The sequence below is a fragment of the Lissotriton vulgaris genome, chromosome 3_1, assembly GCF_964263255.1.
Source record: "Lissotriton vulgaris chromosome 3_1, aLisVul1.2, whole genome shotgun sequence".
Classification (NCBI taxonomy): Eukaryota; Metazoa; Chordata; class Amphibia; order Caudata; family Salamandridae; genus Lissotriton; species Lissotriton vulgaris.
Window position 1 is genome coordinate 40,488,800 of NC_141689.1, and position 25,586 is coordinate 40,514,385.

At 46.1% G+C, this 25,586-nt stretch overlaps 1 protein-coding gene across 1 annotated transcript in view; it reads left to right on the forward strand.

Moving 5' to 3' along the window:
• LOC147725890 (long-chain-fatty-acid--CoA ligase ACSBG2-like) overlaps positions 1 to 25,586 on the forward strand; it is a 282,463-nt gene that overhangs the window by 186,387 nt on the left and 70,490 nt on the right. The window lies entirely within an intron of this gene.

Sequence of the window (25,586 nt, forward strand, 5' to 3'; positions counted from 1 at the left end):
AGTAGTGGTTTCAGCAACAGAAAAAGGCAAGGATTCTAGCTTCTCAATATGTAACATAGAAAATGATGCATCACGCATTGAAAGCATGCGTTGTTTTTCAGTAAGATTAAAAGGGGCGAAAAGGGATGAAACGTTCAATGAGGTCCAGGGAACTCGACCAGCCTTAATCGTCTGTAGAGTCCAGGCAAACTGCATTACAGAACGCAATTGATTTTGACCATGGTATAACGTGGACACTTCATCATGTACAATATCAACAACAGAAGAAACAATATTATCCAATGTGTAAATTCTGGAAGAAAGCATGTTAATACTGTTATCAACCACTGCAAGCACCTTTTCCAAATTTGCTTGATCAATAGCTCTCAGGCGTTTAGCTGCCTCAACTTGTGAAAATTTCCAAATCTCATTGTATATAGCATAAAGAAAGCGTTTAGATCTACCCCTATCTGGGCCTTTTATGAAATCATTTAGGTCAATATTTTCATTCAACTGGGACAGATGCAGCTTAACTGCAGCCAAAGTGGAATGTTGTAACCAGTTCTGACACAATTTGCCTACTGAATAAGTAGTAACAGTGTGATCCGCTTCAAACCTGGGATCCGGCCTGATGTGTGTAAAACCTTCAGACAAACCCAAAAACCTACGTTGGCAAGCATCAGTGCTTCTTTGCCACAAAAGCCACCCCTCCGGATCAAAATGGGAAATATTAAAGGAGGAATTCTGCAAAAGTGCTTGTATCCCATTGATGGATATTGTAGTGAAATTACTCCAACCTGAATATTCTTCTAAGTCAGGGATAGTAGGGGTATTTAATTTTTTAGATGTAGCCAATCCAAAACACGTTGTTTGAGAAACAGTAGAATTTAAAAACAACATGTGATTCGGGATGAGACATGCACGATGCAAAGCCTCAGTGCCTTGTACCTGCCAATCTTTGGTACCCCAAACCGATTTAAGGTCAATAGCATCCTTCCATAACTCATAGCCATCCACAGATAACCTATCTAAAAAGGACTTTGAATACAGCAATTTTGTATCTGTAAGTCTAACTTTGGGTATGAATTTCTGGTTCACTTTAAAATAAAACGATTCAGGATTTGATTGATTAAAATCTGTAAAATAAGAGTATTTTCCCAGAAATGTACTTGAGCTCCCCTGTAAGGGAGTAGGGCAATGTTCCCACTGAGTGTAATTCACAGGAACCCTCCTGGAACTTGTCTTGTGTAAGAAATGATTCCCATAATGTTGATAACAAAACAAATCACCATAATTGACAGAATCTAAGTACAAATCCTCAGCATCAAAGGCCGCATAATATTTCAAATCAGAGAACAATGCTTCTACAGCCTGAAGATCCCAGTCATCAGAACGAACATTTTGCTTAATCACATCTCCCATGTTTACTCTAAGCACATTAGGAACATTAATAACTTCTGTGGGGCCATGTATCTGAAACCTAACCGCATCCCACACAATCCCATCAAGGACTGGCCAAGCAGTAATCTGTACTGAATGTAAGTCTCTCTTTAGTCTGTGTACTGAATGTGAGGAGGACAGAGGGGCCAATGTTCCATTAAGGTACCGAATTCCTGTTCTTTCTATCACATAATGGCCATCGATCAAGCGGAAAAAATAAAACACAAAACCAATTGACATAAAAAGATAAAATGAAAATAGTATCAGCCAAACGTATGTCCAAGGTGGAATTAGAAAATGTTTTTTAAACAACGTGGCATATTTTGCAATAGTCGATGGTTTCTTTGAAAGTTCCGAATCAGAGTCAAAAGAGAATCTGGACTGGTTAGCCAAACGGGCATGTAGGTCGGACATAGATAAATCAGCAGGATCTGCATAGGTCAGCTCATCAATGTTAGCAAGAGGAATAGTATTTAATAAAGGACTGGATAAAGCAGGCATCTCGAGGGACACCTCCTGATCTGTACCAGATGTAATAGCCAGCACAGAGTTCCTCACCATGGAAGGACAGGATGCAGCCGGTGTCATGCTATGAAGAATCGGCCACCCTGTGTGTCTTGACATTGTCAATAGAAATAAATCTGTTTTCTTTACGACCTGGAAGTGGTGGTAAAATGACTGTTCTTGTGCCCTTCACTCCAAGGACTCGAACCGGCGGTCGATATGAGGGACCAAACTCTTTCTTGTTATCGATCTTCTCTCGAACCAGTTCTCCAACTTGGGGCAGCCAGCCAACTACCGGGATCTGCAACGCATCATCCGATGTGGAGGGCAAGTGTTCCTTTGCAAGACTGTCTCTGGTCTTTTGTAGATCCTGTAAAACATTGCAATGTTCATCTACGTCAAAGGCCGCGGCCTGGGCCTGGCAGTCTGCACCATCAAGGTCAGGGACGTACATCTTGATACCAAAGAGCATTTCGTATGGGGTCCGCCCACCCAGAGACCTTCTAGGGAGATTATTAAGCGCACGCTGCACGCCATAGAGGTGGGTCAGCCAGTTTCTACCAGTGCCTATAACACGGGCTGTCAAAGATTGCTTTAAGTCGCGGTTCATTCTTTCTACTACAGAATTGCCCTCAGGCCTGTAGGGGCTTGAAAACTTCACCTGTACTCCCAACGAAACCATAGCATCCTTATACGCCTTAGAGGCGAAAGCCGGACCCTGGTCCGAATGGAAAGTACCACAAGCAAAGATTCCCACAAAGACACGCAAATCCTTAATGACAGTTCACGAATCAGCGCTTCGATGCGGCCATACCCATACAAAGCGTGTGCATGAGTCAACTGCTACTAAGATGTATTTATACGCAGTATCAGAAGAAAAAGGACCGCAGTGATCCAAATAAACACATCCAAGTGGTTTATTAGAGATGTACAACTGTGTCTGAGGCGGACGCGCAGCAGTAGAAGGCTTGATCTGCTGACAAATGTCACACATAAGGACATAATCGCGCGTCTGTTTGTACAGTCCCCGCCACCAGAACCTCTGTTGTAGCTGAGATACAGTGGCTGAGACGCCCGCATGCGCAGACGCTACACCTTCATGAGCCGCTGTAATCAGAGAAGCTCTGCGATCCGAGTTGGGAACTAAACGCTCTCCAACTTCAGGAATTTTCACATAAGGAACCTTATCGGGACTTAAGTGGTATGTGTATTTCGAAGGGAACCCCGCAGGATATTTACCTCCCTTCGCCGTGGCAGCAACAGCCGCCAAGATGTCATCATCTATTTTGCTTTTGGACCTCGTGACTGCTGCAACTAAGTATTTTGATACCGCTGACTTCGCTGCTTCATCAGCAAGCGAGTTGCCAACAGCGTGGACCCCCACGCGCTGGTGACCGAGAGTATGAATCACAAACACGAGCGGCAGTTTCTCTTTAAGTTCCGCCACTCGGACCCAGATCATTTTATGTTTTATTGTGCTACCCTTGGAATCACGAAAATCATTCTGAATCCAAAAGAACAAGTTCTCATTGTAAGACTGGACACAGTAGTAAGAATCACTTACGATTAAAGTCGTCACACAAGGATCAGCGTACTCCAATGCAAGCATAAGAGCACGAAGCTCTGCCAACTGTGCGGTGCAGTCCCCTAGCGTTTGCGTGTGCACAACACTGGACTTGAACTCATCGTTCACCATGGCACCGACCACAATGGCGCAAGCGGAAACGTAGGCGTGTTTAGAGCCATGCGCAACCTGCGCCGAACCATCCGTGTAAATGATACAATTGAAATCCTCCAACGGCCGCATTGCTAAAGGAGCAGGATGAACAAATTCATACTGTAAATACTCCTGCGACCGTAAAGCGGCGTCAAAAATAAACGTGACATCCTGAGATGTCAAGGATGTAGCCCACTGAATCCACCGAGGGTGCAAAGCTTTAGAATTAGGCACACTGGCTTTCGTGACCGCCTCCAAGGCTGGACACGGGGTGACAACCAACATGCGCTTTCCCTGCGACAGGGCACGTTCCTTAAGAATTGCCATCTGCACAGCCGTTAAAACTTTCTCCACAGTGGAAAAACGCAGTTCAGCCGAAGTGTACAAGTGTGACTTGTAAGCAATAGGTACAGTATCCCCTTCATTAAAAGTCAGGTACGTGAAACCCACCGTCCCAGGGATAATTCTTATCACCAGGTTGGTCTGGTTATCACGAGTCTGTAAGTAGTCAGAAGCTAGCATATCAGCCTGCAAGGACTGCAGAATGGCTGAATGCTCAGGCAGCCAGCATGATTTGGAAAAAGATGGTTGTACCAAGGCATATAAAGGCTTGATACGCTGGGCATATTCCGGAATGTATGTCCTCCCGAAATTTAAAAAACCCAGCAAAGACTGTAATTTTTTCAGCGTTGTCGGAGAGCGCAACTGCGCGCACTTCTCCAGGAACTGAGGAGCCAATCCCTTTCCTTCATGGTTAAGTTCATAACCCAGAAACAACACTGTGTACTCCGCAATGTGCGATTTTGCAAAGTTAAACTTGTAACCCATGTCTGCAAAGTTACAAATTATGCTGTTTACTCGACACAGATGCACCCAAAGCTCGTCGTCTGTGAGATAAATATCATCCACATATGAACATGCAACTGGATCGAAACTCTCTAAAAGAGAGACTATGCGGGCGGAAAACACTCCAGGACTATTTTTATATCCCATTGGGAGTCGATTAAACTTTTTTTGTACGCCGCCGCACGTAAAACTGGTCCATTGGGAACTTAGACCATCTAATCTATGTGCATAAAAACCATTGGAAATGTCAAGCGTGGTTTTGAACCGCTTACGCTCAAGACTATTCACTAGGGCAGAGCCGTGAGTATTCTGTACTGCACAGTTACGGCAATGCGAGTTCAAATGCCGGTAATCCAAAACCAGACGATACGATCCGTCCGGCTTGTTGACAGTAAAAAGGGGATTATTCATCGGTGACACACACGTTTCAATTACACCTTGATATTCCAATTGTTCAAGGATAGCCGCGACCGAAGCTTTAGCTTCACGCCGTATGGGATATTGGGGTTGTGGCTGCGGCTGTGACCGTAACGGAATCTCATGGCTAGGGGACAATTTATCCCAGCCACACTGATTCCGGTACACAGCCGGCGCAAGCGCCAGAGCCCACTCTTCCGCAAAATGCAGCGCTTCCACTCTCGGCACAGTGTGCGCGAAACTGGGGAGGATTACCTCCTCCCCTCGCGGAGCTGCGAGAACAAAAGGTGGGGGCCAGTCAGCCTCCGAAAGCAAAATGTCATACGTATCCGAAAGATTCTCCCAAAATACCCCTTTTACAGTTCGCTGCATGTCACCTTCAATTAACAGGACAATTTCAAAAAGTCTTTCAGGGGGAGCAACATGTGTATCAGCTGTTTCAATCACAATAAAAGTCTCAGTCGCTGTCACCTTCAACAGTGGACGGAGGGCCTCTCTCACTATGGTAATCTCCGCCGCGCTGTCCAGCAAGGTCAGAGCCCACGTCAGATTCCGAAGCCGCGTTCTCACTATCTGGGGCATATCGATGCGCCGTTAAGGCAGCGACTTTCTTCTTGGCAAACTGCGGTCTCTTTGGCGTAGAGTCTTCCCGCTGATCCCCTTCACTTCGTGTGCGGGGCTGGCCACGTCCTTGCTGGCCACCCCTGCCCCTGCCGCCCCCTCCACCACCGGTTGACGGAGCCGATGAGTCCTGAAAGGAACGAGGAGAGCGTTGGTCAGATGCCTGATATCTCTCAGGCGATTTAATCGTAGCGCGATCGCGCAATTCATAAACTCGCTCTGACTGCGCAGGTTGTGAAGGCGCCGGACTCGAAACCTGTGTCTGTTGTTGTTGTTGCTTACCCTGATTCTGCTTTTTAGGCCAATTTTGTTTTTTGGACTTGGGCTGTCCACTTGTTTCCGAAGACTGTCCCTGGGGCTGCTTCTTTTCTTTTTCAAGAAAAACCTTTGCACCCTTAGAATTGCGGCCAACCGTTTTATAAGCCGCCACAATAATTCTTGCCAGCTGACGAGGTTTCTCGGCATCGGGAATTAACGCCAGACCATTGGCCACTTGAAAGTTCACAGCATCCCCTTTTACATTGGCAAGGATAATACCGCAAACTGTCTCAAATGAACCGTTCAGGCGCATACCCAACTCAACCGCCGACTCAGGTCCGTGATCATCCTGAACACGTTTGAGGATCGCAGACAGGTTCGACACTGTCGGTGTGCCAAAGCACCTCGAGTAAACCGCTGCAAAAGTCTTACCCCATGTTTCACAGTCAGCAAGTTCAGGGGCTAAATCCTTCGGTAATCTAAGCGTAAGAATCCGGTGTTTTTCACCCGGAGTCGTATTAGGAAACACAGCCTCCAGCTGGTCGAATTTCTCGGCAAGCCAGTAAGGAAAATCATCCTTATTGTCTGGCTTTCTGCCCATTACGGAATTCACCAAGACAGGACTGATTTTCAAACCAGCCTGTTCCGCTCGAAGCTGCGCACCTGCGGGGGCTGCGCCATGTATATTACGACCAATGTAATGAACAAGCGCTCTAATCACGTCAACCGCGACATCATGCAGACGCCGCAAATCACCCACATTACAAGTGGCGCGATTAGGATGAGGAGTAAATCCGCCCAAGGCGGGCCAGGCTGTGCCCGGAATGGACAACGGACCCAACCTCGGAGCCGTTAAAGAGTGGGGTAGGACGCCACCAAACCAAACTCCGTGCTGCCAAGCATCGATAGGTACTTCCAGTGCCCTGTACGGAGCATAAGCCGCCGGTACAGCCGAGGCAGTGTATGAATGGTAGACGCCCGAATTAGCGTTTACTTCCGGAAACGTCACCCAGGAATAAAACAATTCGTACGGGTACGCGTGTTCCGCACTCACCACTAGAACCACAGCCAAACCTTCCGCCGGGACATTATATGCCCGTAAGTGGTCGCGAACCGCGACGCGGCTATGCTGCGCTATGTCCACGGCCATGGTAGCACCGGAAGTGAGAAAAAAAGACAAAGAACACTTTGTAGCACAACTGGGTAGTAATTCAAAGAAACCGTTTAAAGTAGAATTCAAGCTTGAAAAGACCTATTTCAAAAATAGGTAGGTTTTTCCGACACCACCGTTTACCGGAAACGGGAATGAAGGTGTTAAGGTTTGAATGATATACTACTCGAGTGTCATGAAATACGGCCAACCAATCTTTTTATAAAATGTTATAACATACTACTTGTATGTTTTTTAATGATTTGTTGTAATTGTGTTGATAATGTGCTTCTTTGAATAAATTGACAAAAATATATATATTTTCCTAAAACACTATTTTCTGATTTGTTTTTTACATTTGATGTGGAATAAGGTGGGAAGTCATTTAAATACAATAAATTAATGATTATTTGTTATTTATTAATATGTATTTAATTGAGATTTTATAGTGTTAATTGTAGGAAGTAAATTATTATTCATTCATTAATGATTAGTTGTTATTTAATATTAATTAATTGTTATCTGTATTTGTCCTTATGGAGAAAGTCTTAAAAGATACACCATATTAAAAACATTGTATAAAATCATACCTGTCTCAACAATACAAAACTCATTTTCCATTTATAAAGAGTACAACAGCAAGCAAATACTGTAATTTTTTTGCTGAACTAGTTAATCAATAATGGTAATTGTGTAATTTTTTAGGTGAGGTTGTGGGGTTTATAGGGGTAAGGGGTGGAAAGTAATTTATTTTGTATTAATAATAATTAGTTGTCAATTGATATTAATTAATTGATTGAAAATTAATAGTGGCAGTTGTGTAATTAATTTTAGGTGCAGGTTGTGGGTTTCACTGACCATGTCATGAATGATATAATATGTGGCGTCATCAGCAGTGCATTGCGCGGGCATGAGTTATAGTTAGCTCAACTAACTATAACGGCCAAATTTCTCTGGAGTGTAATGTCCAACTAACTATAGCGTCCCTGACACCTATGTTTTTTTCAGTGAATTTCAAAGGTTTTTTTAAATGATAAATTCTAAATAATACGTCCATGAAACCTATGTTTTTTTCAGTGAATATCTAAGGTTTTCTAAATGCTAATTTATAACTATAACGCCCCTGAAAACTATGTTTTTTTCAGTGAATTTTGCAAAGGTTTTTTCAATTCTAATTTCTAACTATTCCAACAGAGGTGGGACATGTGCAGAAATAGGGAAAGAATCGCAGAAAGACGAAGAAAGGTGCAGAAAGAAGCAAGAGATATACAGAAAGAACCAACAAGAGGCCTTGTTGTAAAGTCATCCTGTGCCCCCAACTTTTTGCTGACTGGTACTGGTGGTAACTGACTGACTAACCAGGCCCAGAGCCAGTGCTATGCTGAAAGACATTTAGAATACAGTGAAAACACCTACATACACTAAGGTACACTATGGGTTGGGATACCCCTGTGATTGGCATGACCTCCCCTGTAAGGCCCTAGTACATAATAGGGCAGGGGAATTAAAACTACCTCTAAGTCAATGGTGCAGAAAGAGGAAAGAGAAGTGCAGAAAGAAGCAACAGAGGTGCCGAAAGAGGCAAAAGAGGTGCAGAAAGAAGGAAGTGAAGGGCAGAAAGAGGCAATAGAGGTGCAGAAAGATGCAAGAGAGGTGTAGAAACAAGCAAGAGAACTGCAGAAAGAGGCAAGAGAATTGCTGAAAGAAGCAACAAGGTGTGAAAAGAAGCAAGAGAAGTGCAGAAAGAGGTAAGTGAGGTACAGAAAGAAGCAAGAGAGGTGCAGAAAGAAGCAAGTAAGGTGCAAAAAGAGGGAACAGGGGTGCAGACAGGCGCAAGGGAAGAACAGAAACAGGCAGGAATGGTGCAGAAAGAGGCAAGATAGGTACAGAAACAGACAGGAAGGGTGGAGAAAGAGGAAACTGGGGTTCAGAAAGACGCAAGAGAGGTGCAGAAAGAGAAAATATGGTACAAAAATAGCCAAGAGGGATACAGAATGAAGCAATAGAGGCACAGAAACCAGCAAGAAGGTATAGAAAGAAGCAAGATAAGTGCAAAAAGAAGCACAAGAGGTACAGAAAGAGGAAAGACAAGTGCAGAAAGAGCCAACAGAGGTGCAAAAAAAAGCAAGAGAGGTGCAGAAATAGGCAACAGAAGTGCAGAAAGAGGTAGGTGAGGTACAGAAGGAGGCAAGAGAACTGCATAAAGAGGCAAGAGAGTTGGGAGGCGCTAGAGGGCGCCGGACGAGATGGCCGCACTTGCGTGAGGCTCCGTCTAGGCCGATCAAAATTTGCTGATTTATCCTAAATACCCGGCGCCTCTGCCCTGCACCCCGGTGGAGCTTGATCCGCTCCCGTTGGTGACTCACTGGGGCGATCTGCGAAGTAATAGCGGTTGTCCTGCGGGCGCCCGGAGCTGCACGGTCCCAGGCCGGGACGTGGACGGCGGAGACTCCGGCGGGCGCAGTGCGAGAGCTCCGCTGAGATACAGGTCCTTGTTGCTGCTGCTGCCTATGAGAGCGGAGCCCAGGTGACGGCGCTTTGTGGCTGCGAGAACGGAGAGGCGGTGCTAACAACGTGATCCCCCGGGAAGGCAGCGACACCTGGAGCGGCCTGGACTTGGCCCTACTGGTCCCGGTGAGTGGGGCGCTGGTGCTACGCTAGCCCGGTGCTGCGGAGGCGGTGCTAGGCCGCGATAGTCCGCGCCGCGCGAGCTCGGGCCGGGGGGGCCGGGAAGGGGACCGGCTGAGGAACGGAGCAGATGAGGGGGACGATATTTGGGCGGAATCGCACTCTGGGCTGCCGGTGACTCTGAACATCGCCACACACGTGGCACTGAGAGGCCTGTACGGCGCCCGCCATCTTGGGGTCTCCTCCAGCCTGGCAGCTATTCCTTACACACCGACTATCAGCGCGCCACCGACACTGCCTCTCCTGCTATAGACGCTGTCAGGGAGGGGGCCCTTCTGTGCTGCCTTGCTGCTGCCATAGACACTGCGATTCACTGCCATATCTGCACTGCGGGCCTACACGAAAATTGCATGGCACGTCCTGCCTGCTGAAGCTACAGTGCTGCTTGGCCCGGACGTGGGGTACCCATTGGCCTGGGATTGGACATAGCTTGCATTGAGCGGTGGCTGATATCCGCACTGATAGCGCTGCAAAAGACTTACCTGAGATAACTACTCTGCACAGCTGGTTTTGGATCACGCTGAGGTAGATCACAGTCATGGGTAGGACTGATAGAAACCAGCCTAAAATCAACTTTGACGCAAAAAAGACTGCGCACTCATCCTCCCAGGCGCCAGCGGACGCCGACCAAGGTGGGGCTGTTGGAGGTACACCTAATCTAGAATCCACACTGGTGGCCATGCAGAAGACTCTGCAATCTATCGAGGGCACCATGGAGTCTGTAAATCATCATCTCGATCAGATGGCTACACAATTTGACCGCCAAAATGAACGGATGGGCGAGGTAGAGCAGCGAGTCTCCGCCACGGAGGATGGCCTGGCCACGGTCTCGACCAAGGTATTTAATATGGAACGAGTACTAGTGGTCATACAAGCGAAGAATGAGGAGTTAGAAGGGAGGTCCAGGCGGAACAACGTTCGCGTTACAGGCCTGCCGGAATCCACGAACGTGGGGCGTATGGAAGATTTCATGGAGCGCATGATCATCGACGTATTTGGGGCCGACCAACTATCCCGAGTCTTCATTGTGGAGCGTGCGCATCGGTCCCTGGCTAAGAAACCTCCGCCAGGGGCGCCGCCGAGGCCTATTGTGGCACGGATCCTAAACTATAGGGACCGGGACACCATCCTAAGGCTCGCCAGGGAGAAGGGATCCATAGACTATCAGGGTAATAAACTGGAGTTCTATCCCGATTTCACCATGGCAGTACAGACGGCACGTAAGGAGTTCGTGTCGGTGAAACAATTGCTGAGGGCGGAGAACATCGCATACGCCATGCTGTACCCTGCACGTCTTCGGATTGGGCCTCCTTCGGACAACAAGATCTTCTCCTCGCCCAAGGCAGCCCTAGACTATGCCAAAAAACTGAAAAAACGTGCCAAAGAACCGCCTGGACGTCATGAAGGGGATGATGAAAGGCTGGACGAAGAGGCCTGACCTGCATTATACTACTGACTATGATGATGGGGCAGCTGCGGAGTATTGCGCTGGGATGCCTCTGTTGCGGTGTAGGCAGTAGTAGCTGAAGAGACGCTCGGACGTTTAGCCCCTGGGACCCTTTGCGCTGTTGTTCTATGTGATGCGTGAAGGAGAGAGCTATGGTGGAAACTGCTCACGATGAAGATGCCACCCTGAAGTAGCGGGGGTTCTCATGCAGCGGAACTCAGCTAACATGTAGGCTGCTGTGCGATATATGCTGCTGCGCTGGATGAGGTGGCATCTCTGAGACTTAGGTGATGATCCTGAGAAGTGAACGCTTTCGGGGGCGCCCAGTGCAGTGTGATGTTATATGACCACCAATGGGTCTAAGGCTCTGACCGGGGGGCGGGCGGGGGGGTTGGGGTAGATGACAACGGCAGTGGTCTGTACTCTCGTCAGTTATGGCGAGGGCGGTGTGCCGCTACGCCTCCAGATAAGGGAGAACCCCAAATGTGGCTGTTTGCGTTGTTGGGGGTTGCAAAGGGGGGGGGCACGGGGAGGCTTTGGCGAGTTGGGAATGCTGAAGTGGGTGGCGGGATGGGGGATGGGATGTTACTACTAGTTGGGTTATTTGTGTTGTTCCTGGTCGAGGGGCTTGAATCTGAATTGTCATTGAGCTGCGAGTGGGGCTGCAGTATGTGGCTCCGGGTCTTTCCAGGTGCTAGAGGGACTGTGTCTGGGAGAGTGAGAGGTGGGATGTGGATTACAGGGCAGAGGCCACTGGGGATGATTGCGCTGCTGGGAAACTTACACCTTAGACGTTATGGATAGGGAGGGCGCCATCACGTGTATTACATGGAATGTTCGGGGGTTAAACAAGCCGCAGAAAACTAGACAAATGCTTGCATTTTTGAATAGACATGAGGCACAAGTGGCATTTCTACAGGAGACGCACCTCAAGGGGGCGGCGGCCGACATGGTGGGCAAGCAGTGGGCGGGAGCGAGGTGGGCTACGTCATATTCTTCCTATGCCCGTGGGGTAATGATTCTGATAAAAAAGAAAGTTCCATTTGAGGTGCTACATGAGGAGGTGGATCAGGAGGGTAGATATATTGTGGTGCAGGGTAAACTGTGTGGCAAGCTGATCACTCTTCTCAATGTCTACGGTCCTAATATAGATGACCCTGATTTTTTCATTGCACTTTGGAACAAATTGTATAACCTACCACCGTCGGCCATCCTCTGTGGGGGGGACTGGAATGTTACATTGGACCCTGTATTGGATAGGAGACACGATCGGCCTTGTGAACGGAAAAAAGGGCTGGATGCGGTGCGCGAGGGTGTGACTGAGTTGCAACTGTTGGATATTTGGCGCTTGCAGAATCCTGGCAGGCGGGAGGGTACTTGCTATACATCAGCGCACAATACGTGGTCAAGATTAGATTATTGGTTACTGACCCGGGATATGAGTGGATGTGTGCTGAATGTAGAGCATCTGCCCCGAACGCTTTCGGACCATGCCCCTGTTGCACTGCAGCTACGGATACCTACACATGCTCCTGCCCCGTTTACCTGGCGACTCTCCCCTGGAGTGTTGACGGATCAAGTGTTGTGTGAGCGTCTGCGGCAAATTACTGAGGAGTTCTTCGAGACCAATGTGGGCTCCGTCGATAATATGACCACGGTGTGGGAGGCCTTTAAGGTTTCGGTGAGGGGTGCATGCATTGGGTTGCGGTCTGGAGTCCTCACATCCATCAGAGACTCTATGTCCAAACTGGAGAGGGAGTTGTTGGCTTTAGAACGCCGGATGGAGGAAGGGGCCAATAACACATTGCTAGCGGATGTCAGGACAAAGGTCACAGAATATAATGAATTGGCAGACCAGGAGGTAAAATTTTTATCCAAACGCGCCACAGCCAGGTATTATGGAGAGGGGGGTAGGCCAGGCAGGGGACTAGCTGAAAGGATTCGTGACCCTTGGGCTAGGCACTGTACTGTAGTGGAAATTGAGGATCAGGAGACTGTGGTGACTACGACGGATGGCATACTTGCCTGCTTTTCGAGACATTATGCGCAACTCTATGAACATAGAGAAACAGCGGGTGAGGCGGAAATATCGCGGTATTTGGAGGACGTAGCGCTAGTGTGGCTCTCTAGGGGGCAACAGGAATTCCTAATGCATCATGTTACTGAGGCGGAATTCAGGGACGCGATAGCCGCCCTACCGAATGGAAAGGCGGCTGGTACGGATGGCCTGCCCGCCGAATTTTATAAGACGTATGCAGATTTGCTTATTCCGCGTCTGGCCATGGTCCTAGAGGAAGCTTTTGAATGCGGGCAACTTCCGGGATCTATGAGAGAGGCACTCTTGGTGGCGCTTCCTAAACCTGGAAAGCCTTTAAATAGGTGCGAGTCATATCGTCCCCTTTCCCTGATAAACACTGATGTAAAAATAATAGCCAAAGTGCTGGCCACGAGACTGCGTCTCCTTCTGCCGGTTATGGTATTACCCGATCAATCGGGGTTTATCCCCCTTCGGTCTACCACACACAACTTGAGGACCCTGTTCGCCGTATTACATCTCCTTAAACCAGATCTAGCTGCGGTGGCAGTCATGCTAGACGCCGCCAAGGCTTTTGATTCAGTGGCATGGAAGTATATGATGGCTGTCCTGCATCGGATGGGAGTGCCTTTTTTTTTTACGTCGCTAATTGCCCTGCTGTACAATGCACCCACGGCGAGAGTAAGGATTAATGGTCAGGTCTCTGCCCCCTTTCCAATACAGCGGGGGACAGGGCCCTACTTTTTGCAATCATGATGGAACCATTGGCCTGTGTCTTGCGTCAGAGATATGCGGAAGCAGCACTGAAGTTCCCTCTCAGATCGCTGGCCGTGTCAATGTATGCCGACGACTTGGTCCTATATGTCAGAGACCCGGCACTTCATCTGGAGCGCATACTCCGTGAGTTCATTAAATTTGGCCGGCACTCAGGTCTGACAATAAATTGGGACAAGTCAGTGGTGATGCCTCTTACAGATGTCACTCACCAAGTACCATTGGAATTCCCGCTGGAGTGGGCGACGGAATCAGTCAGATACCTGGGCGTCTGGGTGCACAGGGATTATCAACAAGTTATACGTGCCAACTACGGCGTTGCCATTTCCAATCTGGAAGACCAGGTGGCACGATGGATTCGTCTCCCATTGACCCTGGCGGATCGCGTGTCATTGATCAAAATGGTAGTGCTGCCGAAATTCCTTTACCTATTCGTCAACATCCCGGTCCCGCTAAGACAGCACTTCTTTGCGAGACTGCGTTCCTTGCTGATAGCTCTCACCTGGGCCGGCAAGAAGCCACGAGTGGCGTGGGAGGTACTGACCAAGCCGTACGATCTGGGTGGTTTTGCCTTGCCGGATATGCGACTCTATTATCTTTGCGCGCAGGCACACTTTGCGAGTTATTGGATAAACTCTCCGCCTTACACTCCACACGTAGCTTTGGAGGCAAGTGCAGTTCTGCCATATCCACTGAGGGCTATGATAGTAAATAAGCACTCGGTGTTTGAGAAGGGGGAGATTGATACTGTGCACCTCACAGCGACTGCATGGACTACCCTGGGTAAACGGGCTGGTAAGCTGCTGCTCTACGCTCCGGCCATGCCACTACTTTACCACTCGGACATTTCTGTCTCGGGCGAGCCGGGAGGGCTCCTGCTCCTACGGGAGGCTGGACTACAGACTATGGGGGACCTATTTCCGGGAGCATCGTTCATCTCCTCTCGGGAGATGACCACCCGCTCGACAAACGCTACTATGTCCACCTTTGTGTACGTCAGACTGCGAGCTGCAGTGCGTGACCTATACCCAATGTATCCGGAGGAACCACCGGCCCTAGGTGCATTGCAATTGCTCTATACGGTTAAGGACAGGACTAAATTGCTATCTAAATTATATAAGGCTGCGCAGGAAGATGAGGGGGGAGGGGCGATCCTGGCCAGAGCAAGGTGGGATAGAAGTCTCCCAGAACCGCTGAGTGATGACGACTGGAATGAATGTTGTGCTATGACCGGTGGATATGTGATCAATGGCAACTTTCGCCTTCTACATTATAAATTTCTACAGCAGTGGTACTATACGCCAGCCCAACTGGTAAGATACGGGCTTAGGTCCACAGCTCAATGTGTCCGTTGCGGAGCTGACGACGCTGACTTTGTACACCTGGCCTGGGGGTGCCCACGCGTCTACGACTACTGGAAGGAGGTGACTGAAAGACTAACTGTCATGGCCTCTACTGAGGTAAAGATGGATGTACGCCTGTGTCTGTTGGGCATTGCCTCTGGGGTTGCTGCGCCGTCGCGGCGGCTTGTGGTGTTGGCACTTCAATTGGCCAGAAGGAGGGTTGCTATGGTCTGGGGAGGACGGAGAGCGCCTGAGGTGCAAATGTGGCTGAAAGATATGTCCTATTCCAGGGACCAGTTGAACTGTTACTATGACGAGCTACCTGAGGCATCTCGCCCGAGGGATGTATGGGCCCCATTTGCACTCTATATGCTCTCTCTCACAGACACTAATAGCGGCGAGAATGAGACTGTTGCTTCATCAGACTGCGAGGAAGGAGCGATTGGCAGGCTTTAGGGCGGATGCGGTTGCTTCACCATGTATGTGGTGTGAATGTCTGTGTGACGGTCATGGCAGTGAGAACGTGGCGGGAAGTGAGGACTGGCATAGTGCCCATAGTTATTGATCCTCAATGTGGCCTCTGGATGGTTCTGGGAGGGGGACGAATGACTCCTACCTAGGAAGTGCTGGTCGACACGTATTGTATTAGCTGCTCTGCTACATCACGCCTGTTAGACTTGGACTGCTCACTGAAACCAGGATGGGACGGGGGGGTGGGGTTGGGATTTGTTGAAGTTACCTTTCTTTATAAAACCTGAAAAATAGACCGAGATCACATGGGGGCTTACGTCCGCATTCAATAGGTGTGCTATCAATACCACATCTGGATTAACTGTGAGTGCCTACATGAGCTAAGACTTTTGGACTCCTGTAAACGTACTTCTGGTGTTTGATATTAAGCTTGTATAATAATTGCAGTACACCGATTGCGGCCGGCCCTAACAGTGGGTTGTAGGCACACCGCTGTGTATATGAATAATGTGCAATAAAGGTCTGCCAAAAAAAAAAAAAAAAGAGGCAAGAGAGTTGCAGAAAGAGGCAAAAGGGGTGCTGAAAGAGGGAACAGATATGCAGACAGAGGCAAGAGAGGTGCAGAAAGAGGGAAAAGGGTACAGAAAGAGGCAAGAGGGATGTACAAATTTGCAAAAGAGGTGCATAAAGAAGCAAGAGCAGTGCAAAAAGAACCAACAGAGGTGCAGAAATAAGTAGGAGAGGTGCACAAAGAGGCAAGACAAGTACAGAAAAAGGCAGGAAGGATGACGAAAGAAGGAAGAGAAGTGTAGAAAGAAGCAAAAGAGGTACTGAAAGAGGCATGAAGGGTGCAGAAAGAGCAAGAGAAGTACAGAAAGAAGCAATAGAAGTACATAAATAGGCAAGAGAAGTGCAGAAACAGGTAGGAAATGTGCAGAAAGGGAACACAGGTGCATAAAGAGGCTAGTGAGGTGCAGAAGGAGGCAAGAGAACTGCAGAAAGAGGCGAGAGAGTTACAGAAATAGGCAAAAGGGATGCAGAAAGAGGGAACAGGTGTGCAGAGAGGGACAAGAGAGGCGCAGAAATAGGGAAGAGGGGTACAGAAAGAAGAGAGTGAGGTTCAGAAAGAGGCTAGAGCTGCAGAAAGAGGCAATAGAAGTGGTGCAGAAAGAGGCAAGTGAGTTGCAGAAGGTGGCCAGAGAACTACAGAAAGAGGCAAGAGAGTTGCAGAAATAGGGAAAAGGGGTGCATAAAGAACCAACAGAGGTACAAAAGAGGCAAGAGGGGTGCTGAAAGGGGCAAGTGAAGTACAGAAAGAAGACATTGAGGTGCAAGAAGAAGAAGAAAGGTGCAGAAAGATGGAAGAAAAATTCAGAAAGAGGCAAGACAGACACAGAAAGAGAGGCTTGTGCACCATTAATACCAATTTAACACACACATTTAGCAATAAGTTACACATGACCATTCCAGCTTTGCAAAGGGCCTTCCACCACGCTGCAACACGTGAAACTGCATTTTTGGGAACATTTGAGCCGTTTGAGCTAGAAACAAGACTTTTTTGTGTTTAAATCTGCAGATTCTGCAGCAGATGATGGAATATTTGCCAAATGCAGAAAATGTTTAATTATGTGACATTTGGTGCAGCTGAATAGTCACATTATTCCAGTGCCCGACACATACCTCCGTCTAGGTCCAGAAGTGCTCCTTCATTTTTTGGGTCTTATTGAGTTTATACTTTAGCTTCCATGGAAACGAGGAAGACTAAACCTGAGGTTACCACACTACAACATAGACTACAATACCACATAAATACTCTCCATAACACATATTCCCACCCTACATAATTCCTATACACTAAGTACCACATACTTTCTATCAACATAATTTCACTGCACAACATACCACATAATTCCACTACACACACAACATACATTTACTCTACACCAAAAACCATTAGTAACATTTTTTTACATTTACAACACCAATAGCTCTAACTCTCTAAATGCAAAACCTATTACATTCGAAATGCTTCTTTCACTAGTAGTCACATTTCCAGAGTGGTGGAGAAAGGGGGCTGTGCCTCGGACTAGCACTTATGAATTCCGCTAAGCAGAACTTACAGGAGGTACCAGGAGGGCTTTTTGGCCCCCAAAGTCGCTTAGGAGTAAACTGGATTTTATCGCCCATCCCGTAGTGTGCCTGGAGGTGTGTTTGCGGAGTGGTGAAGAAAGGGGGCGTGGCCTCCCAGGACATCTTAGCAATCCAACTGTGTGGGACTTACTGGAGGTAACAAGAGGGGTAGTTGACCCTCAAGGACAACCTTGGGGGCCAACTACCCCTCCTATTACCTCCAGTAAGTACCACACAGCAGGAATGTTAAGTTCTCATAGCAGGCACCTACCTTTTGCCCACTACTCTGCAAACGCACCTCCAGGCAGACTACGGGACCTCAGGACACAAGTGGACTTCATCCCTCTTAGCAGTTCACAAGGAGGTAGTTTTGCAGAGCCCCCCCACAGTTTAATTTTTTACATAGCCCTGGGGAGGTGGCAGTCCACGGGCTGCATGGGGGGCCGCGTAGCCCCGCATTTAAATAAGGTAGCCCTGGGTAGGTGATTGGTACAGTAGTGTGGATTGTAAAGAGACCTAATCAGGCCAAAAGGCCTAAATCAAGAATGTGTCCGTAGATAGTAGAGTTGTAATCTCACGTAACCAATCAGTGTGCGAATAGAGCTGTATAGGCCAAAAAATAAAACCAACAGATGTTCCCAAATTCTGTATAATTAGACAGTAGGGGTGGAAATAGGTTGTTTCTCCAGGCAGTAACTCTGGAGTAAGAACGTGATTTCCCCACGGCCAAGGAAGGCCTTTTAAAAGCTGGTCTGACGTTCCAATGGCCCTGATTGGTTACGTACCAATCATCCCACTGCCAAACTTTTTACTTACATCCCGATATGTGTTTCGTGAGAGCTATTGCCCCTATGAGCCCTGATGTAGTTTTATACGAGAGAAAGAAATGCGTTGGCTGAGTTCTAAAGTGTCCATACCTTGCTGAATTGAAAATAAAGGCTTTTTTGGAAATATACTGTTATTTTTTGGACTTTGTTACCCTGCGCACGCCCATCACTTGCTTCATAAAGGATCTGGATTACAGAGGCGCCACTTGACGGCTGATGCCATGGCTTGTTGCACAGGAACTTTATACAATTGGAAACTTGCATGAGGTGCAAAAATAGTCAGTCGCAGCAAGGATTCAACGGATCGCTGGCCTAGCATGAAGAAGTCTGTCGCTTTGTCCTGCACGCACCCGCAGCCCGGTGCATCATCCTCCCTTGCGGCAAGGATTCAATGCATCGCTGGACTAGCGTGGGGAAAATCATTGCTACAACGTGTTTGCGACATTTTGTCTGTTTTGCTATGAAATCCAGGTACTTTGTAAGTAAAAGGGTCGCAAAGACCACTGCTTAGAACTGAACCCCTATTTAAACACTTTGAACTCTTTTTCCAGCTTTTCAAGAGTACCCCCATTTTTCAGTATTGCGGCTTTTTACCGTTATTGGTCTTGTGTTAAGTCTGTATATAAAGATATTTATTTTTTTATAACTACTTATGTGGTGTCGCTTTGTAGTGTCCTTCACTGTGCTACTGTTTATGATCATAAATGCTTTACGCACTGCCTCTGAGATAAGCCTAGCTGCTCGTGCTACGTTAACACAGGGTTGAGCAGGGGTTATCAAAGGGTGTAGCCCCCTTACTCTGACTTAGGAAGAAGGGTCCCTACTTGGACAGTGGCTAGCTAGTGGCGAGACCCCCATTTCTAACAATATCTCTATATATCTCTCTCTCTCTCTCTCTCTCTATATATATATATATATATATATATATATATATATATATATATACAGAAATACGCTAAAATGTTCAGGCTATGGTGTTTAGTTGTACTGCAATCCATTTTGATGATTGATTTCCATCTGGTACAGCATCAATTGGCTGCTGCAGACTTGTATAGCAAACATGTTTAGCCTCTGTAATAGTATGGTGGCAATACACCTACGTTAATGTCCCAAATCCAATCGATATGCAAACAAATCCTGTTCAACATCATCAGATCAAATACTCTGAAGCATCAAGATCAGAACAGATATATGACTACTTACACTGAATCACAGGAGACACGGATCATTACTACATGCAATAGAAATTCTCAACAGATACATAAGATTCTTACCAATCATTAACCCATACTAACAAATGATTCGATTATTGGCCATTCGCTTCATACACGTCCTAGAATTACCTATAGAAAAGGTTGTAGTTTCAGAGACATTTTGGTCCATAGTGATATTACCCAAATACAAACCGAAGGAGACATAAACTCAAAGGTTTCTTTGCTTGCAGACATTGCAAGGCATGCCGTAATAGTCATTTGGGCAAATAATTCTCCATACCAGGTAGAACTAAAAAGAAACAAATCACCCAATTCCTAACATGCGGATTATGGTACGTTGGCAGCACCACTCTAATGGCCAAAAAGAGAGTTTTAGAGCATATGCCTGCTATAAACAATAAGGATGTACACTATCCAGTTGCCACACACTTCCAGGATCACCGTCTTTCCAACAATACTTTGTTGAGTTATTTCATCATTCAACAAGTACATAATGGCCCTAGAGGCGGTAATAGAGTTCATGTGTTATGCAAACGTGAATGCAAATGATTCTAGAACTATAACGTACCTGCAACCTATGTTTTTTTTCTGTAAATTTCAATGTTTTTTTAAATGCTAATTTCTAACTATAACGTCCCTGAAACCTACGTTTTTTTCAGTGAATTTCAAAGGTTTTTTAAATGATGTTTTGTAACTGTTATAAGTTAAAAATATTTTTACATTTGTTTTTATTTGTTGTAAAATAATGTAATGTTTTTGTTTTCTAAAATATATATTTTAATTTTATTGTTTTGCAAAAAAGTGGAGTTGTGTACCGATTGTGTACTTACTTCGGTGTGTGCGTGGATTCAATCGGAGAATGCAGCAAAAAGGGTTTTCAACAGCTTATGATATGGTACAATAAGGGGGACTGCGTATAGTGACAAAAATGGCTGACGTGGAATACATGTGATTGGGGTGCAAGTTTGATAGGTTTATGAATATTGAAGAGAGTTAGGGAATGAGTTGTGATACGACAATAGCGAATGTGGTACAATACGGGATACGCAGCTTTAAGGAATGGTTGGGTTTGGTGAATTATAACAGCACAGGTTGAGAGAGTGTTAGAAAATGAGTCACGTAGTCGAACGGGGTGGAAGGGGGTTTGAATTTAGTTGGGTTAGACACTTAAGGGGAATGTTTACGTTCACGCACCAAGGTACCGAGATTATATTAGAGTTTTTCTCCAGCAATTCTTGTAAAATGAAATATGTATCTTTGGAGTTGAATAGGTAAACAGTATTTGTGAAATGTTTCACTTGTAGTTACCCCTGAGGAAGGACTCGCGTAGTCCGAAGTGCATTGGGTTTGAATGAAGAACATGCCATGGATGAATTATGCATTGGTCGTGTTTGTGATAGAAGTCCGGATAGTCACATCATGAACACAAGAAGCTTGGAAAATAGCATCATTTCCCACGTGTGGATTAAGTGTGGCTAAGCAAAATAAAAGGATTAAAGCATTGAATACCTGCTGAAATATGGATTTACTCGAAGTGTTGTGCATCTGCACATGAAGCTGTGCAGCTGGTCCCGGGACGAAACAGTCACCCCGCTCATTGAGATTAACTATCCGTGTGCCATCAGGGCAAAGCACCATCCCAGTCAGCACAACCTCTTGAACTAATATGGACGATTATTGAAAACATTGGTGTACATCCCTGCACCTTTTGAACATTTAGCGGATTCAAGCCGCCATATTGGTAAATTCATGGAGGATGCGCATTTGATATGCGTCGCTTGTGTGGTGTACGGCCCCGTCTAGCGTCACGTACTTATGTGGTCACACTGGGTGCGCGCCTCCCGTAAGATGTTTATGTTTTAAAAGTATATGTATATAACTTTAGTATGTGTTTTAAAGGAAGAGATTATCTAAAGTAATTATAAATTAATATACTTCTATTTGGAATAGAGTTATATTATTATTAAATACATTTTTCGTATGTGCCGCCGGGTGCAAAACCCCCAGTGTGATTTCAAAAGAAAGCATTTAATTGGTTTACAAAGTTTTGTTTCTAGAATGTGAAGGGCCCCCTCCCATTTTTTTCATTTCTTTGACTACATCCTAGGAGACATACCTGTTGTGTTCTTTTTACTAGCCTTTATATTGTTTGGGTGTTTAGTGCACTCAAAAATGGCTTCTTCATCTGAACTTGTGAATTTGGAAACAGAAGAAGAAGAGTTTGAGGAACCAGTGAAGAAGGGGAAGGAGTCTATGGTATGGGCCTTCCGGACAATTCCTGAGGGGGAAAAGAAGGTGAATGCGAGGAAAGGTAGCTGCATGCTATGTCCCAGTGTTCTTTCACGTGGGAGTGAAAAGAAGTATTCATGTGGCACTTCAAGTATTTTAAAGCTCCTGCAGAAACAGCATCCATGTCATCTGGCCCGCAAACAATATCGTCGCACCCAGAAAGCACAGCAGCATGATGAGCAAACTGCTGGACCGAGCACATCTGGAGGAAATCGTGTACTCACCATCAGTCCCTAGTTTTCACTTAGCACAGCTCTGCATCAAGTGCAACACTATAGTTTGCTATGGCGAGCAATCTGTGGATGCTGTGGTTTCTGCCGCAAGAAATCACTCTTGTTAATTTTTTTTATTGTTGCATTTTTCTTGCAATGATAGTTTAATTGCAAAGATGGACAGTTTGTTTTGCTGTTTTCTCCTTTATTATTTTAAAACACCAACATTTTTACAAAATAGTTAAAAAAACCAAACATTATAAAATTGAAAAAAGAAGAAAAAAACCGGTTCTTTTTAGAATCACCTACTCTGTAAAAAAAAGAGCAATATGTGTATGGTAATGACTGGATTGCATGGGTAGTGCCAGGGTGATTGCATGAGTGCATCAGTTGTACGTATGTGCTTTTATGAGTGTATGGATAGTTTCTGTCTGATTGGACGAGTAGATGGGTATTGCATGGGTGACTGCATAACTGCATCAGTACTACATAGGTGCTTGTATGAGGGTGAGGTAGTGTGGCTCACTGGTTAGAGGCGGCAGACCCGAGAGCAGAGGACGGCCTGGGACCAGGGTTCGATTCCCGGCGCGGCAGGTTTCTGGACCAGGGTCAGCGGACTCGATAATTCTCTCGCCTCGGTGCCCACTCTGATCAGCGATCACACTCGGCAACTCTGGGCATTAGCTTGCCTCATCCTCACTAACGGCCCCACCAGACCGCCGGGGATGCCTGGTCTCACCCTGGAGATACCCATTAAGGGACCATCTCTCAGGGAAGCCAGGAAGGGTTTCGCAGCGGTCGAAGCGCCTTGGGACCCTACGGGTAAGTAGTGCGCTATATAAATGCCTATACATTTACATACATACATTTATGAGTACAAGGGTAATGCATGCATGATTGGAGCAGTGCATCGGTAGTGACAGGGTGATTGTTGGACTGCATGGGTACTACCTTGGTAATTTAAGGAGTGAATGAATAGTGTCTAGGCGGTTAAAGGATTGTATCGGAAGTGCTCAGGTGATGGTAGTATTGCATGAGTACATGGGTAGTGACTGGATGATTAGAGTACAGCAAGGAGAGTGCATGGTCAATTTATAAGTGATTGGGTTTTGGCGGAGTAATTGGATAAGTACATAGGGCTGGCTGGGTGATTGGAGGAGTGTATAGGTAGTGACAGGGACATTGCTGGACTGCATGGGTACTACCTGGATAACTGGAGGAGTGAATCAGTAGTGTCTAGGTGGTTAGAGGTCTGCATGGGTAGTGCACAGGGGATTGTAGCAGTGCATGTGTTAGTGTGATGTAACCAATGCTCATGTGAAGCACTCCAATACCTGACAAGTCTGCACTATATAAAACTGCAAAAACACAAAAAAAGGGGTTTGCACACTTCTGTCATTGGGCTACATCTGGGCTACATCTGGGTGATGTTTGTGCTACATTTTGGCTCTTTTGTCTTTGGTGGCCATCTTGGGAGATTTATTTGTTATGAAGTTTCCTAATTTCCTCATCTACTGCAGTCTCCTCAGTAGGAAATGCTTTCAGTTTTTTACTTTGATTCCATCAAATGCCTACTTTTTAATAATTCATACAAATTGTACGTTTTCTCAGAAAATGTGTAAACTAATGTGTAAACAAATTTGTCACAAAGGTCAGCCAATCCAAGGAATGACCTACGTTCATCTTTACATTTGGGAGTGAGAGCTTTCCTGACAGCATGTAAAAGCTCTCCCTTTAGTTTTACCCCTTCACTCATAACTACATGACCCAAATAATTCAAGTTTGTTACCTTGAACTTGAATTTAGAAAATTCAGCAGTCAACCCATTGTCCTGCAAAATGCCCAATACTTTGTCTACTCTGACATCATATAGCTCTTCGCTGTCCCCCATAGTCAAAATGTCATCCTAGAAAACATTATTCCAGTCTGATCCTTAAACAGTTTGTGAATCAATTTTTGTGATAGGACTCCTCTGAAGCCAAACTAAACAGTATTCACACATATCTGAAACACCCAGATGGAGTCTTGACCGCTGTTAAATCATTACTATCTTCATGCACCCTTATTTGGTGGTCCACCGAAGATAGATCAATTGATGTAAACCACTTCATCCCTTAAGTATGTGCCAACATCTCACCTATCTTAGGTATGGGAAACCTCTCCACTACTATATTGTTGTTCAGGTTCATCAAGTCAACACATAAGCGGATCTTTCCATTGGCACACTTTGCAACTAAAATCGGAGCCATCACTCTGCGGCATCAACTGCCTCGATGATCCCTTTATTTAATAAGCTGTCAGTCTCGTAATCCACTTCCTTTTTTACATTCCAAGAGATATCCCTAATTTTATGAACTTTGGGTACAGCCTCTTGTTGGAGAATGATCTTGTGTGAGTGCCCTTCCAATTTTCCAATCTTTCCAGGAATTTTTGGGGGATATTTATTTTGAAATATGTTAGACCTGGTACTATTAGCTTGGGTCTCCCTTCCATTTTTGCTGTTGCCTCATGTATTTTTGCAGATGTTAGATGCTTTGGGCACTGTGCCACTGCTGTCCAGTGCCACAGTGCAAGTGCTCCCTGTTGTAAATTGATGTATGGATTAGTGATTCCATGATTGGATGTTTGGTTTACTTTTCAGACCCTAGTACAGTGCACTGAGTGTGCCCAGGGCGTGTAATCCAAATGCTGCTGGTGGGCCTGCAGCACTGGTTGTGCCACCCACAGAAGGAGCCTTGTAAAATGTGTCTAAGGTCTACCATTGCAGAGCCTGCATGCAGTCTGGTACTGTCATGCTGACTGGGCAAGTACACCCACTTGTCAGTCCCTAAACCTTCCATTTTCTTAATTTCAGTCACCCCTATGGTAGGCCCAAGGGCAGGGTGCATTGTAAGTATAAGGTAGGACAAGCCCTGATGTGTATGGCATGTCCTAATAGCGAATTACAGCCATTTTCGTTTTTCACTATTGCAAGGCTACCTGTTCTCCATAGGCCAGAATGGGCTGTTAGATTATTACATGTTTATAATCTTAACAGACTCGGAGAACATAGTAGAAATTCGAGTTTAGTAAGCCTGAACTCAGAATAATGAAATACATCTTTTGGGGACGTTTATTTTGATATTCTGTGTTTGCAAATACGACTTTTAGAAAGTAGGTATTTGCTTGTCTAACTATCAAAAGCCTGCCTCTGCTAGGTTGTGTATTCCTTTGTCTGGTTTTCT